General features: G+C 35.4%; 1 pseudogene; it reads left to right on the top strand.

The window, feature by feature from the left end:
• The first annotated feature begins 4,630 nt into the window (after window positions 1-4,630).
• Window positions 4,631-5,662, top strand: LOC101717373 (ribulose-phosphate 3-epimerase-like; annotated as a pseudogene).
• Window positions 5,663-16,337: the final 10,675 nt, after the last annotated feature.

The following is a 16,337-nucleotide window of genomic DNA, read 5'->3' as shown; positions in this document are numbered from 1 at the left end:
AAAGGGAAGAAGGGAAAGGAAAAATTATGAGAAAAGAAAAAAATGGAAACGAAATCTATGTAAATAGGAAAGGGTGGATGGGGTGAAGGGCTCACAAGTAATGGGGAAAAAATAAGAACCAAGATACATCATGTACAGGTACAAGCACCCAATGATAAATGTAAACATATTATATATCTAAAATGTACCAATAAAAGAATTTTTTTTTTAAAGACCCAATTAAAACAACCAGGCAAATGGGCCCAGGGATTTAGCTTAATGACACTGTGCTTGCCTTGAAAGTGCAAGGTCCTGAGTTCGATCCCTGGTACCTACCAAAAAAAAAAAAAAAGAAACAAAACAAAAAAACAGGCAACTGAAATGAACAGGTGCTTCAGTACAACCACTTCAGAAATCAGTGTGGAGATTCCTCAAAAAACGAGCATCTTCTTAAATGTATTTCAATAAAAGTTTAATAATTTTTTCATAAAGATCTTTTACTTCCTTTGAGAATTTTCTGTCTAGAATCTTTATATATTTTACTGCTATCATAAATGATATTTTATTAAATTATATTTTCTAAATGTTTATGGCCAGTGAATAAAAATTGATTGTTTTGTATACTGATTTTTTATAAGGCAATATTTCTAACTTCCAATTAATCACAATAATTTTATGATAGGTTTGTCTTGGGTTTCCCGTGTACATAGTCTCCATCTGCATAAATGAAAATTATGTCTTTTCTTTTCCAAATCTCTCTGTTTTAACAAAGGCCTTTACCATTGTCCTCCTTCTGATCTTCAAGGGAATTCAGTCAATTCTCATCATTTATAATTCTGTCTTTGCAAATTCACCTACTGGATACAACTTATTTGGAACTTCTGAATCAATACTTCGGGACTCCTCTGTGCACATGGGCAGAAGCAGAGTGAAGGGGAAATTAGAGTCGTCTGACAGGCAGTTTTCGAGCTGAGGGCAAACACAGTGACCTCTGCTTTGTTCCACCACTCACACTGCAAGTATCCGCTTCAAGGTCCATTCAATGCCGTGTTTTCCACATTTTTGTGCTTTTTACTGGTGATCTATTGTTTAAAATAGTCCTAAGCATAGTGCTGAAATGCTCCTAAGTGCAAGAAGGCTGTAATGTGCCTTAGCAAGAAAAATACATGTGCTAGATAAGTGTCTTAGGCAATTTCTGTGTAGCCACATTCTCCTAAGAACATGTGAATTTTATTTAAATTTTCAAATGTAGTAGGAAAAGGTCTTTATTTTCTTATGTTTTAAATCTTTGAAAAACTTATAGTGATGCCTCCTTTCATATTCCTATTACTATGCTTGTGACTTTTATCATTTTTTATCCTCAATCAATGCAGAAAATGACATTTTGAATTAGACAATCCAGAAAGGACCCAGTAGCTCATTAACTGGCAATAGAAGCTGTACAGAAGGAGCTCCTACTCACCCAGGAGATATTACTATATATACCAAGCCTCAATTTCCAGAGTCCCCTTCCCCAGCAAGCCAAATCCTACTTCTCAGAAAGTCATGGATGTGAACTGCTGTTGTTCTTAGGTGACCCCTCATGCAGACCGCCCATCCCAAGTCTTCTGTTAACTGCTCACCAAAGTTTTTCTCAAACTTGAAATTACAAGACCACAGAATAGCAGGGGCAAAATGTCCCCACCTGAAGCACTTCATGACATTGGAGCAATGGCCTTCATTCCCCCTACCATAACCAATCTTTCCAGCATGTAACAAACAAAGTCTTTTCTATCAAAGGATATAAAGAGCAATGCTTCCATGTTAAACTGCAATTCGCCCTAGGCTGCCTGCCCCCTTATACCAGGGTTACAGTTGTTACAATTACAAGACACTTCTGCTTAGCTTGGATCCCAGGAACACAGCCAAGGACTTTCAGTTCCCCATACTCCCACACCCCCTTTTAACAACACTGACCAGCAACCCTTCAGGACCTCCCCTTGCGCCACTTAGACTAGCCAATTGGGATAGATCGTGAGCCTTCAACCCAGCCAGTGGGGAAAAAGTTCAGCTACTTCTCACCTGCTAGGGATAAAAAAACTAGCCTGCCTGCCATAACTTCTGTGTGTGCTTGCAACCTCCCCTTAGTGGTGTTGTGCACCCTTTTGCAGAAGTAAACTTGCCTTGTTGAGATTTCTAGGTGTCTGAGTGCTTCATTATTTGCACCAACAAACTGAGTCTGGGGTGTATTCCTAACAAGCAGGTGTTCAATTTGATTACTTTTTTATAATCTCCTCCTTTGTGCATCTAGCTTACTCTTCCATGTTCTCTTTATTGTACTTTTCATGTATTTTCTTGGGATTTATTCTATTAATCTTTTCCTACTTCTTATATTACATACCCAGCTTGTTAATGTTAATGTGTCTTTCTTCTAACATAAGTGTATGAAGCTAAAAACTTTCCCTCTAAGTAACAAAGGCAACAAATTCTGATGTCTGACAGAATTACAGTTCAATTCTATATACGCTCTGATTTATCAGATTTAGGTTATTTTATAAATATGGACAATTTATTTTTAATTTCATTTTGAATATCTTAAAAGATTCCCCAAATAGACTTGCATAATAAATCTCCATGGACTCAGAATATAGTTCAACAATTATCAACATTCTGTCATTTTTGTGTTTTTTCCCCTCAGGTTTTTATTAGTATGTTTGTGATGCATAGTAAATACACTTATCATAGGGGTACAAATACATACCCATATTGATCCTTTTTACTTCCTGTTCCCCACCTTCTCCCATCTCCCTCCCATCCTCACACCCACTTTCCATTCTTTCAATGAATGAACTCTTTGATTTACTGAACCTTTGTATTGTTTTTAATGTCTCAATTTCATTAATTTTTGCTCTAATCTATATAATCTATATAATTTCTTTCCTTCTGTTAGTTTCAGATTTGGATTATTCTTGTCTTTCTAGGACTTTGAGATGCATCATTTTGGGATTGCTCTATTCTTTCTGTATGTTTTCTTTAATATTTAATAGAAACTATGTACAATAAATTTTTACTGTATTTTACATAAGATAGCCACTGAAGAAATTTACATAGATTAGAAGGAAGATGGATGGTTAAGGAAGGTCTAGTCCTGTGGGATATTTTCTCAGACTATGAAAGTCGGAATTCAAGGGCACCTTAGGAACTTCATGAATACCAAACCAACACTCAAAAAAAATTTAGACAATATCCTAGGAAAAGACAATGAGGATCACAACCCCAGGAAGCCCAGAAGAATGAATCCATCGGGCGCGACAAGAAATTAAACACAAAGGGGGAGAATCCAACAAACAGAAAAAGTCATGACAATGATAAGTCAATATGTATGAGTTATACCATCAATGTTAATGATCTCAATTCACCAATCAAAAGAAATAGACTAGCAGAATGGGTCAAGAAGCAAGATCCAACAATATGCTGCATACAAGAAACACATTTAATTGAAAAAGAAACTCATAGTCTGAAAGTTAAAGGGTGGAAAATAATACTCCATGTGACAGGTACCCGAAAAAAAAAATCAGGAGTAGCTATCCTCTTTGCAGATCAAGTGGATTTCAAATGAAAATCTGAAATACTCTGGTCCCAAGAATTTCAGAGAAGGAATAGTCAACTTGTATTTACAAATCTATTGTGAACATGTGTTTTCATTCCTCTCAAGTAAAAATTTAAGAACAGGACTGTTGGTTCTTAACAGTAATACAAGAAATTTCTATATTGTTTTCCAAAATGGTTTTATCATTTTACATTCACATTAGCATTATTAGAAAGTTCTAACTAGTTCACACCTAAGCTGACATTTGTTCTTTTAAAACTTTTAACTTCATCTCCCTAATGAGTGTATAATTCAATCTTGTTATTGTACTGATTAGTATTTTTCTGATTCTAGTGTTGCACACCTTTCCTTGTGCTGTACTGGCTATTTATCATCTTCTTGTGTCTACTTTTTAATTGGGTTGTCTATTAATGAGCTGTGAGAGTTCTTTATATATTCTGGTCATAGGTTAAATGCATTATAAATATGGTCTGTTTAAGAACTACTTTTCATTTTCTTAATGATGTCATTTAAAGTTCTAAATTTTGATGGAATCTCATTTATCAATTTTTTTCTTTTATACATCATGTTTTTTATATCCTAGGAAATTCTTGCCTACCCTAAATTCATAAACATTTTCCCTTATAATTTCTTCTTAAAGTTTTATAATTTAGTCTTTCATATTTAGGTTCATAGATCCTTTCAAATTATTTTTATGTATGGAAATAAAAGGTTGAGGTTTTTTTTTTATATACAGATACCAGATGTCCCAGTGCCATTTGCTGAAAACACTATCTTTTCCTCTGCTCTTGAATTGAGTTTGTGTTCTATAAAATGTTAATGTTAAATAATCTTTCAAAACTCCGTGGACCATATATGTGTGGTTCTACTTCTAGATTCTCTGTTTTATTCCAATGATCTATATGTCTTTCCTTACACCAACACTGTCTTGATTACTGTAGCTTTAGCAGAAGTCTTAAAATTAAGTACTAAATATCTTCAGACACTGTTTTTTTTTTTCTTTTTACTTTTCTAGGTCCTTTGTACTCCTACTTAACTTTTAAATTTCAATATCCAGCCTGAAGACACTACAGGGAAGGGGCAGGTCCAAACTGTGAGCCCAATTTGGGCGAGATTTCTTGCCTATGCCGTCCTGGGGTAACTTGTTTTAGGGAACCAACACCATGGCGTCCGAGTGCAAGATTGACCTGTCTATCCTTAACAGCGGCCTGGCCAGCTCAGGGGCTGAGTGTCTCCGGATGCTAGACTCTGGGGCCAATTATCTGCACCTGGATGTGATGGATGGGCATTTTATTCCCAACATCACCTTTGGTCACCCTGTGGTAGAAAGCCTCTGAAAGCAGGTAGGCCTGGACCCTTTCTTTGACATGCACATGATGTTGGCCAGGCCAGAACAGTGGGTGAAGCCAATGGCTGTAGCAGGAGCCAATCAATAGACCTTTCATCTTGAGGCCACTGACAACCCAGGGGCTTTGATCAAGGATATCCAAGAGAATGGGATGAAGGTTGGCTTTGCCATCAAACCAGGAACTGTGGTTAAGTATTTGGCACCATGGGCTAATCAAATGGATATGGCCTTGGTCATGACGGTAGAACCTGGGTTTGGAGGACAGAAATTCATGGAAGACATGATGCCAAAGGTTCATTGGTTGAGGATCCAGTTTCCATCTCTGGATATAGAGGTCAGTGGTGGCATAGGTCCTGACACTGTCCATAAGTGTGCAGAGGCAGGAGCTAACATGATTGTGTCTGGCAGCGCCATTATGAGGAGTGAAGATCCCAGATCTGTGATCAACTTACTAAGAAATGTTTGCTCAGAAGCTACTCAGAAATGTTCTCTTGATCGACAAGACCACAAGAAACCCAGTGTTTGTGTTCATGAAATCTTTTCACTGGAAAACAAGAACATAGACTACCAGATCACATTGCAATCGAGGCAGTGCTGCTTTCCTGAGCAATTATTCCAGTGATTAAAATCTTTTCTACAGAATGTTCTAAGAGGTTAGAAATTGGTGTGTAGTAACAACATTTTAGAGATGCAATTTAAAGATTAGAGTGAACTACTTTGTTTTTAATGGGAGAATTGATATTTTATAGCATGAAAATATGGCTGATAAGATTACAAACAGAAATGTGTCTTACTGCCTAAGGAGGGCATATTAGCCCTCATAGTAGAAAAAAAAATTTTTTCTGTGTTTTTAAAAAGAATGTTCTATTGTTTATCAGCTGTTCTGCAAAAGCAAAGGGAATCTTTGTTTTTCCTAATTCATATTACTATATTTCTGATTTGTTTATAAGCTTGATGATATGAGTAGAATAGAACTAAAAAATACAAGTTTGGGTGGGATGGCAAACCAGTCTTGCATGGAAGATTTTTCACTTTCACCTTCTACTCAATTCATTAAAAATGATAAAAGCAATATATGAAGCCCAGGGATTCTAAAATGCAAGTGTGGGTTTTATCAAGGTGTTTCCATTCTCAAAGCAGGTGATTCCTTCCAGTTCCCGGTTTTCTTCATCTCACCCACCATTCTTGAGATTGCCGAATGGTGCTGTGTTTGTTAGCTCTGTACAGAAAGGAAAAGTAAAGCCTTCATTTGGAATTTCCATTGTGTTGAATGAATTCTGACTCTGTTCCTTTCTAGCTGTTTGCCCTTAGCAGATCATCCATCCTTTTTGCACTTCTAACTCACTTATATGTTGAATGTACAGTAACTGTAACAACCATGCAGGTTGTGTTGAGGATGAAATGAGGTGTGGAAAGCTTCCAACATTATTTGTAGAATTTAGAGGATACTTAACATAAAGTGGCTAACATTACATACGTTTATGTTTTGTTGGTTATAAAGTATTTTTATATAATCTCATTAAACCTATAAATTATTCCTGTAAGTGGTAGGACAGGTATTTTTGTTCCATTTTAAAAATGAAGAAAGTAAAGCTCAGCAGTAGGGTGGCATGATGGGAAGGATCTAGTGGGGTAGGATCTGGGGTTCTGTCCTCCCCTTTTAAACAAATAGAGCCTTTAAGAGAGTTAGACAAAAAAGAAGCTTGTTTTACTTAAGAACATTGTCTTATTTTCAGTCTAACTTTATCCTGTAACAGCATCAAGTGGCTGAGAATATCCTGGAACTATGGATCTTGACCTCAAGAATATGTATTTTATCCCAAGAAAGACCAGCTAGGCAAACAGATGACAGGCTACAAAGTTCATCCATGATCTAAATTACTTTGAGCTGTGTTCCCAGTTATATAGAAATTACAGATATGTATCACAAACTGTATTTTTCTAAATATTCTGTGATAAATATGGCAAGAAGTAACAGGACCAGTATTAAATTTCTTAGGAGATAAAATTCAAAACATTTACCTTATTAGGGATGGAATAGAACTTGGTTAGGTTTTTTTCTACACTGTGAGTAAAAATGTGTTTCTTAGTATTGTCTTAATTTTGGTTTAGGAGGAACATGTGCTATGAATAGTTAGCATTTAATTCTATCACATAAGGCATATACGAATAACTTTAATTTAAAAACATACATAGAAGATTATATAATATCAGACATGACGAAGATTTGAATTTATTTACCAGGACAACTTGGATTTGTCTGGTTCTAGCTTTCTTTTTCTTAAAAATAAATGTAGAGTAAATTTCAATATCCAATTCTTCATTTATAGCAAGTATACACAGACCTGAATTTTTATATATACCTTGTGTTTTCTAATCCTGCTAAATTCAAGTACAAGTTCTAGGGGCTCCTAGAGATTTCTTAGTATTTTCTCTGTAGATGATCATCTCATCTACATATAAAGATTTTGCTTCTGCCATGTCAATCCTATCCTAGTTGTGTCATTTTCTTGCCAGACTATTTTGGTGGGGACTAGGTTTCAAAGTTTGATGGACAGATGAAGAGTAAGCATATCTGCCCTTGTTCCCCACCTTAAGGAGAAAGCATTGTATCTTCTCCATTCATATAAGGCGTTCTCGCTGGAAGTATGGAGTACATGTCTTTAATCTGTTGAGAAGGTTCTGTTCTACTTCTAGTCTACTGATAGCTTTTACCATGAACAGCTGTGGAATTTAGTCCAATACTTTTTCTCCAACTAGTGACAGGATCATATGGCTTTTTCCTTTCCTCTGTTAAAATGATGACTTTTGGAGGTGGATCTTGCAATGCTGAACCAATACTGCCATCCCTATAATAAAACCACTTTCTACATCCTGCCAGATCTGACTTCTAATAGTTTGTTTTGTTAAACAAATTTCTATCTATGTGCATACTTCTCTCTTCTATTACTTTTATCCAGTTTTAGTATTAGCACAATATTGATTTCCTAAAATGAGGTGAGAAGGGCCAGGGATTTAGCTCAGTGGTCCCAGTGCCTGCCTTGCAAGCGCAAGGTCCCGAGTTTGATCCCCAGTACCAAAAAAAAAAAAAATTAAAAAATTAAAATGAGATGAGAAGTGTTCCTTCTTTTTTCTGCTTTAAATGTTTGATATAATTTATCAGTTAAAATGTATATGAGCCTGTTGTTGTCATATAGGTAGGTTTTCAAGCTAGGAATATACTTTCTTTAATAGGTGCTATTCAAACTTTATATTTCCTCCAGAGTCAGTTTCATTAATCTGTCTTCCAAGGTACTTCTTAGAAGTTGTCAAATTTATTTCAAAAAGGATTTTTGAAATATGCTTTCTATATCCTTTTAAATTCTGTAAAATCTGTGGTAATGTCTTCTAGATTTTGATATTGTAATTTTAAAAATGTATGAATGATACTGTGTAATAGGAAGAAAAGGCCTAAAGGAGTAGGGGAAGTGGGAGGGGTAGGGGAAAGGAAAGAAGGGAAAAGAAAAATATGAGAAAAGGAAAAAAATGGAAACAAAGTCTTTGCAAATAGGGAAGAGTGGAGGGGGTGAAGGGAGGGCAGGGGAAGGGGAAAAAAAATAAGAACCAAGAGACTCATGTAAAGGTACAAGATCCCAATGATAAATGTAACTGTATTTTATACCTAAAATGTACCAATAAAGTTAATGGGAAAAAAGGCAGAATTCAGTTGGGGAAAGGGGTTTAGACTGTCAGATTAAGGGAATGTTAAAAAAAAAAAAAAAAGCTAAAATGCAGGTCTTTGGGTAGATAAATAGATGCTGGGACCACCAATATTTCAAAAGCACAACTCTCTCAATTCTTTTTATGTGTGGATTTACAGCTATACACTTCCCTCTTAGAACATCTTTCATTGTATCCTATAGGTATGGGTATGTTGGACTTCCACTGTCATTTGATTCTAAGAATTTTTTTATTTCTATCTTGATTTCTTCACTGATCCATTGATTAATTAATAATTTATTATTTACTCTCCATGTGTTTACATAGTTTCTGTGGCTTTTTCTGCTGTTGATTTCTACCTTCATTCTGCTATAATCCAACAGTATGCAGGAGATTATTTCAATTTTTTGTATTTATTTAAGCATGTTTTATGGCCTAAGATATGGTCTATTTTGGAAAAATTTCCAAGTGCTGTTGAGAAAAATGTGTATTCTCTTGTTGTTGGATGAAACATTCTATAGATATTTGATTCAATAGTATGGTTTAACTCTGATATTTCTTTGAGGTTGATTTTTTTGTCTGGTTGATCTGTGACAGTGGGGTATGAAAGTTCCCTACTGTGACTGTGATAATGACTATCTGTCCTTTTAAGTCCAGTAGTTTTGTTTTATGAAGTTGGATGTGCTTACATCTGAAGCACAGCTATTTACAATCAGAATCTCTTTCTGTTGAATTGTTCCCTCTACCAGTATGGCCATCTTTATCCCTTCTGATCAATTTAGATTTGAAGTCTTCTGAGCTTAAAGCATAACTACTCCTACTTATTCTCAGGCTCTAGTTGAATGGAGTATCATTTCTTATCCTTTCAGTTTCAGTTTTGTACTTCCTTGGATGAGGTATGTCTCCTGTTGGCAATATATAGTTTCATTTTGTTTTTTAATCTAATCTGCCAATCTATGTCTTTGATTGGGAGTTGATGCCATTGATACTGAGAACTATTACTGTAAGATGTTTATTGAATTCTATCTTTGCATCATTATGATGTGCTATGCCTATTTGGATTTCTATATGGCTCTTATACTTGAATATTGAATTTTTTTTCCCTAGACTTGAAAATTTTTCTGTAGTTTTCTAATTTTTCCTTTATTAATAATTCCTTCTTTTATAACTGAGGTTGGATTTTTGTTTTTGTTTTTGTCATCTAACAGCTGTTGGTTGCAGCCTTCATGGTATCTTGTCATTTTCAGGGTATCATTGAGTTTATGATCTACTATAGCCAAACTGTCTTCTATTTCTGACACTTTGTCCTCACACTGGTGAAGTCTGCTGTTTATGCTTTCCATTGCCTTTTTCATATCGTTTATCTCTGCTTGCTTTTCATACTTTCTAATTCTATTCCAAAGTGAACGTCATGTCTTGTATTATTTTGCTTAGTTCAATTAGATTATTTTTTGTCTCTTCTTTAAGCTCATCAACTATTTTATTGATAAATTTTTTTTTTTTTTTTTTTTTTTGGTACCTGGGATCGAACTCGGGTCCTTGCACTTGCGCAGCAGGCGGTGAAACCACTGAGCTAAATCCCCAGCCCGTAGTAAAATAATTTTTTATTTAATTAAGTCATTTAAGGTTGTTAAACATCTTAGGCATTTCTTATTTTATATTTTCAAACATTTTCACCACTTGGTTTTGATTTCTTGCCAATAGCTTCCTCTACTTCAGAGTCTGTGAGATCAGCTTTTGAGGAGTTAGAGGGTTTGGAGAGCATCTTGCTGTTTTGCTTTCTCGTGTTTCTATTGTTTTTGTTCTCTAAGTTGAAGATCAGTTAGGGTAGAGAAATTCTTGTTCTTTCTTTCTTTCTTTCTTTCTTTCTTTCTTTCTTTTCTTTTTTGTTTTTTTGAGACAGTCTCACTATGCAGCTCAGTCTGGCCTTGAATTCACTATATAGCTGAGGCTATCCTCGAACTCACAGTGATCATCCTGCCTCAGCCTCCTGTACGCTGGGATTACAGGCATGCACCACCATGCCCGGCTAGGGTAGAGAAATTGTTACCACTGTGGAGGTCTCTTTAGTTAGATTCTGTCTCCCTCTGATGTGTCCTTGAGTTTGGTTATATTTTATGTTTATACCCTTCTTCAACCTATTTAGGATAATATTTGAGGAACTTCTTAGTGTCCAACCTTCTTCTGGGAGCTTGATCCCCAGCACCAAAATGCCAATGTGTGTCCAATTTATTTCAACATTTATTTAAACATGTGTGTCCAATTTATTTCACTTAAGAATACAGCTTCAAGGTGCATCTAATTAACTAGAAATGTCTCAACTTAATCCTTCTTTATGGCAGGGTAGTACTCCATTGTATACAAAAACCACACCTTCTTTATCCATTCATCCACTGATGGGCATTTGGGCTGTTTCCAAGATTTAGCTATTACAAATTCTGCTACTATATACATCTGTGCACATATATTGCTGTTCTATGATGCTTTAAATTCTTTTGGGAAGATTACAAGAAGGGAAAGAGCTGGGTCAAATGGAACCTCTAGCTCTAGTTTTTTGAGAAATCTCCACACTGATTTCCACAGTGGTTGCACCAGTCTATACTCCCAACAATGGAGAAGGGTTCATTTTTCCCCACAGCCTCTTCAGTGTTTGTTATTGGTTGATTTCTTGATAAAAAGCCATTCTTTCTGGAGTGAGTGTTGTTTTAATTTTCATCTCTCAAATGACTAGTGGGGTGTACATTTTTTCATATATTTATTTGCTATTTGTATTTCTATCTGAGAAGTGTCTTCATTTCAGGTGCCCATTTTTTGATTAGGTCTTTAAATTTGCAGGGTCTGATTTTTTTTTTAGTTCTTTATATATTCTACGTATTAGTCCTCTGTCTGAGGAACAGCTGGCAAAAATTTTTTCCCACTCTTTCGATTGTCTCTTCACTCTGTTGGTGGTTTCTTTTGCTGTGCAAAAGCTTTTTAATAAGATGAGATGCCAGTTGTTGATTCTTTGTAATATTTCCTGTGTGATCAGGGTTTTGTTCATAAAGCCTTTGCCTACACTAATGTCTTCAAGAGTTCTACCTAGTCTATCTTCCAGAAGACTAAGTGTTTTTATTTTGATATTTAGATCTTTGATCCAGTTTGATTTTACTTTACTGCATGGTGAGAGATATGGGTCTAGGTTTAATCTTTGGCATGAGTTAAGTCAGTTTTTTGGGGGGGTTTTTTAAGCCAGTTTTTTCAGCACCATTTATTAGAGGCTATCTCTTCCAGTGAGGATTTTTGGCCCCTTTATCAAAGAAAAGGTGGAGTTGTTTCTGCATCTTCTAGTCTGTTCCATTTTTAGTCAGGTCTGTTTTTTTGTTGTATTTTGTTTGTTTGTTTGTTTGTTTTTGCTGGTACCATGATGTTTTGCTTTGTAATATAATTTTAAGTTGTAGGTGAGACCTCATTTTGGTTTTAATTTATACTTTCTTGATAACTAATATAAATAGCTTCTAAGATCACCCTCAATGATCCCTTACCTCTTATATTCATACCCTTCTATAAGGGACTAGACTTAATGACTTGCTTGTAATGAATAGAATACTACACAACTGATGGGATATCACCTCTGTACAAGGTTTTGTAACTACATTACAAAAAACACTGTGGCTTCCATTTTGGGCTGCCTTTTGACCCTTCTTGTTTGAAAGCAAACTGCCACAAAAGATTCTCAGATGTTACTTTCTCAAATATTTCCTGTCTCTTTTTTTTTTCCAACTCCTTTTCAGAAACTCAAATGAGATGTATAATGGGTGATCAAAACATACAATGTGTGTTTCAATTTTTTAAAATTATTATAATAAAAGACATATTGTCATTATTCCCCTTCAAAACATTCCTCTGGCTTTAAACATACTTGTATCATTGTTCTTACCACTTTATAAGCAATTCTGGAAGTCCTCTTTCATGTCTTTACAAGATGTGATTTTAAAAGTATGGTGAAGGCTGCTGCTGAGTGCCATCCAATGGAAAGGCAGACTCATAAAAACATTATGGTGTTCCTTGTCCATCTTACTCATTGGATCTGGCACCATGTGACATCTGGCTTTTCTCCAAAGACAAAATGACTGTGAAAAGTAAATGTTTTGAATTGATTCAGAATACTGAGGCAGCCACAGCAGTGTAACTAAAGACATGAAAGACTTCCAGAACTGCTATAGAAAGTGGCAAGAAAGACAGGATAAGTGTGTTCCAAGAGAGGGGAGCCTTAAGAGGGGGATTAATGGCAATTGTCTTTTACTATAATAAATTATTTTAAAACTTCACCTTTTTTTTTTTTTTTTTTTTGGTACTGGGGATCGAATCAGGACCTTGCGCTTTCGAGGCAGGCGCCAGAACCACTGAGCTAAATCCCCAGCCTGACTTCACCATTTTTTATTATACCTTACTTCCTACTTTCATTTTTATTATCTTCACTTCTTTTACCAGTTTTCTGTACCTTTCTCTGCTATATTTTATTTTATTTTATTTATTTATTTTGGTACTGGGGATCAAACTCAGGACCTTGCACTTGCAAGGCAGGCACCAGAACCACTGAGCAAAATCCCTGGCCCTCTCTCTGCTATATTTTAAACAAATTCTTGAGTTTTTCTTCCAGTTCACAATTGCCTCTTCAGTTGTGTTTACATTGCTACGCAATTCATAGCTTTTTTTTACCTATGAGCATTTACATCTCTAAAGTTTATTTATTTGTTCATTCATCTATTCATTCATTCATTTATATTTTGTGGCACTGGGGATTGAATCCAGGAGCTTTCACTACATTCCCAGCCTTTTTTGTTTATCTTATTTTGAGACAAGGTCTTGGTAAGTTGCCCAGGCTAACCTCAAACTTCTGATCCTCCTGCCTCACCCTACTGAGTAGCTGGGATTATAGGCATGTACCACCATTTTTGGCCCTCTTTTTAATTTCTAATTTCTTAGTCTTTGTAGATATTTTCAATTCATTTTTTAATTTCTTTATACAGTAAACTTCTACTACTTCACATGTTAGAATGATCCATCTGATCATCCTAACAACTGATGTAGTTTAATATCAGCCTCTACCATCCCTCATTTCTACTGACTTACATAATATTTTCCATGGTATTTTGTACTTTTGACTGTGCATTCATATGCCTTAGAATTTTATCTTTGGGAATTCTTTCAGTCTTATGTTAAGGACATATTCCTCCAGAGAGAGCATTTCTATTTCTTCTGCCAGATGCCTGGGCACCAATCAACCGTTGACTAACCTACTCTATCTTAAGGTTTTTGGAATCAACAGATACAAATTTTGGCATCAAGGATATAAGAAAGTAACCTAGCATCTAAATTATCAAGAAAATCACTCTCCCTCTATTCATCACCAAATTCAAGGTGGGCATTTGTGGATTCTCCTTCTTCAACTCAACATTACCCCAGGGCATAGCTCTTTGAGTCTCACTTTGTGTATAAGACCTCTAGCCCTAGATTCCGAGGGTGGCTCTTGGGTTTGTCAAATGTCTCCAGCCTTACAAGGCTGACACCAAGCTTCAGTTCATTGTGCTTCAATCAATATATTCAAGGTGAAAGGTTGATTCCATCTTCCACCTTCTTGCATAAATTAAAACTTTTCCTTATCTTTCAGTATTTCAGTATCCCTGCCTTCTTGTTAGTTCATCAATGCATTTTTAAATAATTTTTAAATAATTTCAGAGGCAGTGGCAGTATGGTGTCAAGTCCAATGTGCCACCAGAAATGGAAAGGCTTCTTTTGAAATTCATGAAGTATGAATTAAAGAATGTTAAATCAGGTGTCCAGTAAAATAATTTAAAGTCTTATTATTTTTCAGTGGTCCATATATAGTTTGATTTAAGCAACTGCATGTGAGCTTTAAGTCAAGGAGATATAAAAGGTAATTGGGAAGTTGATAGTGCTTTCTTGTCATAGTAAGTAAACTTTCCTGTAAGATACCACTCCTTAACTTCATCCCATGTTGATTTCCATGCAGAGGGACTATTAAAATACTTTTGACACCCCTAACATGGACAGAATGACTTGAAATCTCTCTGCATTACTAAAGTTGAATTTATCTAGAAAATATAGGGCTGGGGATTTAGCTCAGTGGCACCGTGCCTACCTCACAAGCACAAGGTCCTGAGTTCAATCCTCAGTACCAAAAAAAAAAGAACAAGAAAGAAAAAAAATTAATATTTAGCCTAAGCTTTTTTAGATAGCTTTTCAAGAAACCTAGCTATTCAAAGCATCTTCATGAGGCCTTCTTGGTTACAGAATTCTGGAGGTTTAGAGCTAGAGATCACTCCATTATTTCATTGCATAGCCAAGGAAGCTAAAATCCTAATACCTCAGCTGGAGCTAAATCTGCACCTTGTAGATTGCCTTGCTCATAGGAAGCCAAGCCACTGGGTTTAACTCATGTGGCCTGGATCCATCTCTTGCTCCAAGCCCCTTTTCTCATAGCATCAGTCACACAGCACAAGTCATGTTCTCTGAAATTATCTTCACAATTGTGTAGTGCAAACATCCACCCAAAGGAACTTTTCCAATAGCCTAATAAAACAGAAAAGTAGTGTTAATTTATGATTTAAAGTGAACTTCAGCTTCTATTTTAGGTCACATCTTTGATTTGGCCACTCATAATTTCTGTGTGCTATTTGCGCACTTTATAGCCCACTGGGAGCCTGCCGTATAATGTGCACACTAGATTTATGCCCAGTTTATAGGCCTTACTATTTTAATTAACTGAAGAGGTTAATAGTTTTGTATATTTTATTTTATGGCACGTATTTCACATATCTATTATTTATTCGATAATGCATTCTGGATCAGAAACACAACCTCCAATTTCAGCACAATTCCCATGAGAAAATATAGCTTGCTTTATAACAGGCCCTTTATGACAACAATTTCTAGAAATGAATTATTGTCTACACATAATTTGTAGCATCAAATTTATAAGTGATGGGATTAGAATGCGTGCATTATATTATAATTTGAGGGGCAGTGTCAATAGCAGCAGAATTTTGACAACTTTCCATGAGAAAACCAAGATTTTATAATAATTTGGTGAAAGAAAAGGAATTGGAAATAAATAAGGATATACATTATTTACTATGTGATATACAATGATCTCATCCCAGTAGTGAGTGATGCCAAATTTTTATTTTATAGCAGGTTATCTGTTTTCTAGAGAATTTTAATATTGATAATATTTTTTCTTGGGGAGGACTGAAAAATTTTTGCTTACTTACATGAACTGCAAGGCTGCTTTAAATAAGCAGTTATAATGATGATTCAGATGTGGAACTGCTTTAAAGTAAGGAAAGTACAGTGGTGATATAGGACACTGAAAAATGTTGAACATTTGAAAAAGGAGGCAATATGAAAATAAGGAGAATCATCATTTGTTCAAAGGAATTAAATCAAATGTAGGCTTAGCATTATATACTTTCAGAAGTTTGTGTTTGATTTTATATTTCATGTTGTATCCACAGTGGTGACTTCTGTTACCCTTTAATGTTAACAAAGCATTGAACAAATATAGAAACCTGTCATGATCACCTAGGTTGGCTTATTCATCTGCAAACTCTAACAGGCAGGTTCTCCAAGAGGAGGTGGTTGTGGATGAACTAGGTTTCAAATAACAAAAAGTTTAATCTAGTAATGTTGGAAACTGATACATTTCAAAAAAAATGATTA

The sequence above is a fragment of the Heterocephalus glaber genome, unplaced genomic scaffold (assembly GCF_053883595.1).
Source record: "Heterocephalus glaber isolate CG9 unplaced genomic scaffold, H.glaber_assembly_v1.0 deba00000331, whole genome shotgun sequence".
Classification (NCBI taxonomy): Eukaryota; Metazoa; Chordata; class Mammalia; order Rodentia; family Bathyergidae; genus Heterocephalus; species Heterocephalus glaber.
Note: the sequence above shows the minus strand (reverse complement) of the source record. Positions and strands in the feature narration are given on the sequence as shown.